Here is a 6670-nt window from a genome sequence, read left to right as displayed (position 1 = left end):
GAAAGAGACGCAAGGTTCTTAAGAACAAGTTTATTGACAGACAATAAATAGACAGGTTAACAACAAATATATATATATATATATATATATATATATATATATATATATATATATATATATATATATATATATATATATATATATATATATATATATATATATATATATATATATATATATATATATATATATATATATATATATATATATTATATATATATATATATATATATATATATATATATATATAAAAGAGGATAACCCAAAACTTTGAGCATAAGTATGATAGTAAACAGAACTTGTTTATCTGAAAGAAAAACCATTAAACGCCACTTTTTTAAGATACCGAGGTATCAAGTCATAAAAGTCTGTATTACAAATCCATCACATTAGCGTTAGAAACGCTCAGCACACATGTCTGTACTTATGCTAGGTTCACCTTTGAAAAAGGAACAGTCTATGTAGGCACTCGGTTCCCTCATTTAGTTTGTAGTACAGTATGTACCTACACACTCACCCTGAACTTAATCGTCCCAATTAAGGCCACTGTTCCTCGCAGAGTTAAACAGTAGAGTTAACTACACGACCCACTGCTACCACAGATCTCTTTAGTTCCTTTACTTGCTTCGCATAGTGGCGAAAGAACACTCTGGAAGACTTCCAGCCCGTGTATGAACGGAGATGTTCAAAATCCATACAATTAAAGAAATTTAGGGATTAGGCAACTTTCCTCGGATCGTGACCTGCGGGTGTACTGTCAGGATCCGCTCTGCAAATAAAATATGTGATTTTCGCTCTGAGTTCATTCAGAGATAAATTTGAGCCTGATGTTTCTCCCCTGAATAGTTGACCACCCTTGAAGTCTGAAGTTCTACGAAGATAGACCTTTAGGCATTCTACTGGACATAGAGATGCATCTTCTTTCAGAGGGCAGATTCTCCAGGGACCCCACCTGTTGGTGGGTAACTCATTCTTGGCGAGAAACGTAGGATCCGGAAACAGGTTCAGATCCCCCCCATCCAGGAACTGAACACGACCTGCCTCTCTCGAGAGGGCTACGATCTCACTAACCCTGGCCCCGGACGCGAGTGCAAATAGGAAAATAACTTTTTGCGTCAAATCCTTTAACGTACATTCTTCATTGCTCAACAGGGAGGCGAAATGAAGAACTTTGTCTAAAGACCATGAGATGGGCTTTGGAGGTGCTGAAGGTCTGAGCCTAGCGCAGGCTTTCCGAACTTTATTAAAGATCTCATTACCTAGGTCGATCTGGAAGGCAAATAAAATGGGTCTCATCAAAGCAGATTTACACACTGAAATCGTGTTAGCTGCCAACCCTTGGCCATTGAGGTGGATGAAGAAAGATAAGCAGAAGTCTGTTGAGATCTCCTGCGGATTCTTTGCCTTTACAAAGGCCACCCATTTTCTCCAAGATGACTCATATTGCCTTCTAGTCGATTTGCACTTATATTCCTCTAGGAAGTCTTTGCTGGCTTTCGAAATCCCGAAACGCCTTCTCACCGCAAGGCCGAGAAAATCATGAGCTGCAGGGTCCGGGTTTTCTGTAATGAAGCGCAGACAGTCGACTTCTGGACTCGCTGGGTCAGAACTGGATGTGGTAGTGGCACAAACTTCATCTGTAGTTCCAACGCCAAGGGGAACCACATACTGTTCGGCCACTTGTGGGCCACTATTGCCGCTACCCCCTTGAAGGATCTCAGTTTGTTGAGGACCCTCAACAGAAGGTTGTGAGGGGGGAACAGATAAATCCTGGACCATCTGTTCCAGTCGAGGGACATCGCGTCCACTGCTTCCGCTAAGGGGTCCTCGTACGGGGACACGTACAGGGGCAACTTCTTGTTGTCTTTCGTCGCAAAGAGGTCTATCTGCAGTTCTGGGACTTGATTCAGAATGAAGGAGAATGATCCTGCGTCTAAGGACCATTCGGACTCTATCGGTGTGAACCTGGATAGAGCGTCCGTCGTCACATTGCGGACTCCTTGAAGGTGAACTGCCGACATGTACCACTTCTTCTTTTCCGCCAATCGGAAAATGGCTAACATCACCTGGTTGAGAGGTGGTGACCTCGACCCTTGTCGATTTAAGAATCTCACAACCACATCGCTGTCCATCACCAATCTTATGTGGATCGAGTGACGCGGGGAGACTTTTTTTAAGGTAAGGAGCACTGTCATAGCTTCTAGAATGTTAATATGAAAGGTCCTGAATAGCTTGGACCAAGTCCCATGGAATTTTTTCCTATGAGAGTGACCTCCCCATCCCTCCTTTGAGGCGTCTGAGTGAATCGTCATCGACGGGGGAGGTGGCTGAAGAAGAACCGACTTCTTTACATGTCTGGCTTGGGACCAAGGCCTGAGAAGAGTACGTAGCCGAGGCGGCACTGGTCTTCTCAGATCTCTTCGCGCGTTTGATGCATACCTTCTCCAAACTCCGGTTGCATCCTTTAGCTGTGCTCTTAGCACTGTGTCTGTCACTGAAGCAAACTGGAGAGAGCCTAGTACCCTCTCCTGTTCGCGTCTTGATATCCTTTCAGAATCTAGAAGTCTCTTGACAGAGCCCGCTATCTCCTTCCTTTTCTTCGTCGGGATGGAGAAACTGTGTGACAAAAGATCCCAGTGGATTCCCAGCCACTGGAACTTTTGGGATGGAGAAAGTCGAGACTTTTTTCTGTTGATCTTGAAGCCTAGGTACTCTAGGAACTGGATCACCTGACTGGAAGCTTGCAAGCATTCGGTCTCGGATGCTGCCCACACCAGCCAGTCGTCCAGGTAGGCTACTACCTGAATTCCCTTTAGGCGTAATTGTTTGAAAGCTGCGCTCGCAAACTTCGTGAAAATCCTTGGGGCTATGTTTAGCCCGAATGGCATGGCTCTGAAGGCGTATAGTCGCCGTTGTAGCCTGAATCCTAGGTAGGGGGAGAGTCGACGGCTGATTGGAATGTGCCAATAGGCGTCTGACAAGTTTATAGAGACTGAGTATGCCCTCTTGGGCAGTAAGGTCCTTATGTGTTGTAGTGTTAGCATCTTGAATTTGCAATTCACTATGAACTTGTTGAGTGGCGATAAGTCCAGAATGACTCTGAGCTTTTCCGAGTCTTTCTTGGGAACACAAAACAGCCTCCCTTGGAATTTAATGGACTTCACCTTTCGGATCCCCTTTTTCTCCAACAGTTCTTGAACGTACTCCTCCAGAACGGGGGTGGAGTGTCGGAAAAACCGAAGGCACGGGGGTGGAGTGCTGTACCAGCTCCAGCCCAGTCCACTCTTGAGTAGGCTTTGGGCCCAGGGATCGAAGGTCCAGCGATCCCAAAATTTCATCAGTCTCCCTCCTACCGGTATCGTTTCACTTGGACTGCCGTCCTGAGGTCTTGCCTCCCTGACCACGACCACCTCTGAATCCCCTTCCCCTTGAGGGGCGCCTAGACGAGCCTCTGGCTGCTCCTCTAGGTTTTGCACGAAAGGAAGAAGACTGTCCTTCGAACGTTGGGGTGAATGCGGTGGACTGACCTGGCACAGCCTGGGGTACCCACTGAAAAGTGGTCGGGGTATGTGCCACCATCTGGGGGACTGGAGGCAATGGCAATTGCAGTTGCTGTTGCTGTCTAAAAGGCTTGGCTGGCCGAGACGGTACCCTAGTCCTCATATTCTTCCTCTTTGGTTGAGGACCCTCATCTGGGGAAGACTTTCTTTTGATAGCCAGGCCCCACTTCTGGAGAAGGTTTCTATTCTCCACGGCGGCCTTATCAACAACTTCTTTGACCACATCGGTAGGGAAAAGGTCTTTTCCCCAAATGTTGGAGGAGATTAACTTCCTTGGCTCGTGTCTCACCGTAGCCCCGGTGAACACGAACTCCCTGCATGCTCTCCTTGCCTTGACGAAGCTATAAAGGTCCTTCGTCACTGTGGCTAGGTGAGACTTAGCCACCACCATGAACATTTCATGGACCTAGGGGTCACTTGCCATCGTCTCAAGAGTAGTCTGATGAGACATTGAGGCAGCCAGTCTTTCTTTTGTCTCGAACTCTCTTCGTAAAAGAGAGTCGGACAGCTTGGGGAGGTCCTCGCCGAATTGCCGTCCGGCAATATCAGCCTCCAACTTTCCCACTGAGAACGTCAGATGGACATCCTTCCAGTCTTTGTGGTCCATAGGCAGGGCCAGTGACAAGGGTTTACACTCCTCCAGGGAGGGGCAAGGCTTTCCGGCCTCGACTGCCTTTAGGACAGCCGCAAACCCTTTCTGTAAAAAGGGGAAGGCTCTAGTAGGAGAGGACACAGAAGAAGGGAGCTTCTTGCTCAATTCAGCTACCTTCGAGTTAGAGAAGCCCCTCTCCTTCATCGAGGATGAAAGTAGGGCTTGATCCTTAGCGTGGTCCATAATTATGACCTCCTTCGGCTCTGTCTCCTCCCTTGAAGCTGGTTCTTTTCTCAGCCGGACATAGCAGTCCGGATATGATGCCTTGCTGGCCAGAATTCTACCTCCTCTAGGGGAACTGAACCCAGCTTATCCGAGATGACGATCTTTCCAGTCGTCATCGGCATGTGCTCAGCATACCTCCATGGGTTAGCATCTGAGCATAAGGGAAGGTCTTTCACATTGAGCCTTTTCCGGGGCCCATATGATTCTGCCAGGGACTGCATCCGCAGTTCCATAGCAGCCGCCTTCTCCTGATTCTCCTTCTGCATTTGTTGGATCATTCCAACAATCGAAGAGAGGGCCTGTCCCAGTTCTACTGGGAGACCGGCTGATGTTGAGAGAATAGGCTCCGGGATCTGAACCGGAGTAGCCGACACCTCGTCGACCTCATCATCTACGACGTCCGGGGTTTAAACTTCATCCTGACCTTCTGCCAGGAGGTCTTGTTCCAAACGCTCGTCCAGGTCAGACATCCTGTCATCTAACTGGATGTCTTGCATCGCGACTGCGACTTCAACGTCCACCTGGACCTGATCTTGGGGGATCTCCTCTTGAGGCTGGGGAATCACTGCATCAGCTGATGACTTGGGAAAAAGATACGCCCTCATCTTCTCACTTGGAAGATAAGGGTCAGAGGTGTTCTTTTGGAAGCCCCTTACCCAGGTACGAAGCTTCTCCCTTGCCATATCCCTTGATTCCGCCGTCCTAGCGGAATCAAAAGCCTCAGTAATCAGGTTAGTGTATACAGTACATACATGAGGGTCCCAATACTGGAGATCATCCTTGGAGACAACGCATTCTGCGTGTCTCCTACAACACTCATGTCCGCGGAGGTTCTTGCTGCGGACGTTGCAGAAAACTTTTTTGCGCACTTCGGAGGGTCCTCCTGTAAAGAGAAGAAATTTCCATGAGTATCAAGTGAACTATGTATCACTGGATATGCATAGTATAGCATAACAATTCATAAAGGAAAGACACACACTTGTGTTTCCCTCACAACCCCTTGTTGCAGCCTTCCAGATAATAAAATCAAAATGGTTAATCTCTTCTTGAGTAACCAATGCAAGGTTTCCAGAGGAAACAGGTGGAGCTCACACCTAAGCAATGATTTTAAAATCCTGGATAATAGACAGGAAAGAACTCACTTTCCTATCTGTAGGGCAACAGCAAAGGGATGTGCGAGAAAACACAATAGTGTTAGAAGACACAGTGCTGTACCAAAACCCTTACCATAGTTTTCTTCTTACTGTATATTTTATACTGAAGAATACTAGTACAGTATAGGGGGATGGGTGCCGGCCTGCCTTTGCCGGCCGGCACACACCATAACTAGCTTTAAAGTATACTACTTAACAGCTATAAGGCGGCAGCACTCTGGTTCAAATGCATGTGCCGGTCGGCAGCAACTTCCGGCCGGTAACAGCCAATGTTGGCCGGCAATGGCTGCCGGCCAGCAACTACACAAGTTAGTACCCAGCTGCCGGCCACACTCTTGGTGACCGGCAGACAAGGGCTGACATAAGCCGGCCGGCAAAGGTACAAGACCGATGCCAGCCGGCAGCAAAAAAACCAGAGGACTACACCTGCCCGGCTGCCGGCCTCATAGGCCGGCAACCGGGTCAGGTACAGCACTAGAAGAAAAATAGAATGGATGCCGGGATAAGAGTGTACACAACCTCCAAGCCCGGCAACCGAAAGAGTGCATATAAGGAAGGGGAGAAACTAATTCAGGCTTCCTGACCAATGCCGTCTGGCTCTACAGGCAGGCATGGATGAGGGACCAAGGGAGGTCCGGGCAGCACTCGAAAACATAAGACTCTTGCTGGCCAGCAGCTCTGCCGGCCAGTAAGGGGCTGAGTCAATTCCACATCCTAACCTATACTAGGTCCAGATGTAGAACGACGTACAGTACAGTAATGGCTAAGCCATTACGGAGAAAGAGGGGGAAGGGACAAGAGGGTCCTACCAACCTTGCTTTAGTGACAGATCACCCGCAGCCAAGAAACTTATCTTAGCCTAAGGGAGATCTAAGGGGGAAGGCCAGCAATACTTGCCAGCTCCCAGAGCACCAAAGCAAGGAAGGTGTTGCTACTCCAAGGGAAAGAAACTTATCCTCCCCCGAGAACAGCAACAAGGACTAGTCTGGTAGATCACAAAAGAAGGAATCATATCCACAGAAACCTTCGGTAGTGACCTAAGGAAGCTAAGCTCCCTTTGTCTGTGTCAGGCCAGCGAG

This window comes from Palaemon carinicauda, chromosome 17, assembly GCF_036898095.1.
Source record: "Palaemon carinicauda isolate YSFRI2023 chromosome 17, ASM3689809v2, whole genome shotgun sequence".
NCBI classification, from domain to species: domain Eukaryota; kingdom Metazoa; phylum Arthropoda; class Malacostraca; order Decapoda; family Palaemonidae; genus Palaemon; species Palaemon carinicauda.
The sequence above is the reverse complement of the archived record's forward strand: the minus strand, read 5'-3'. Positions refer to the sequence as shown.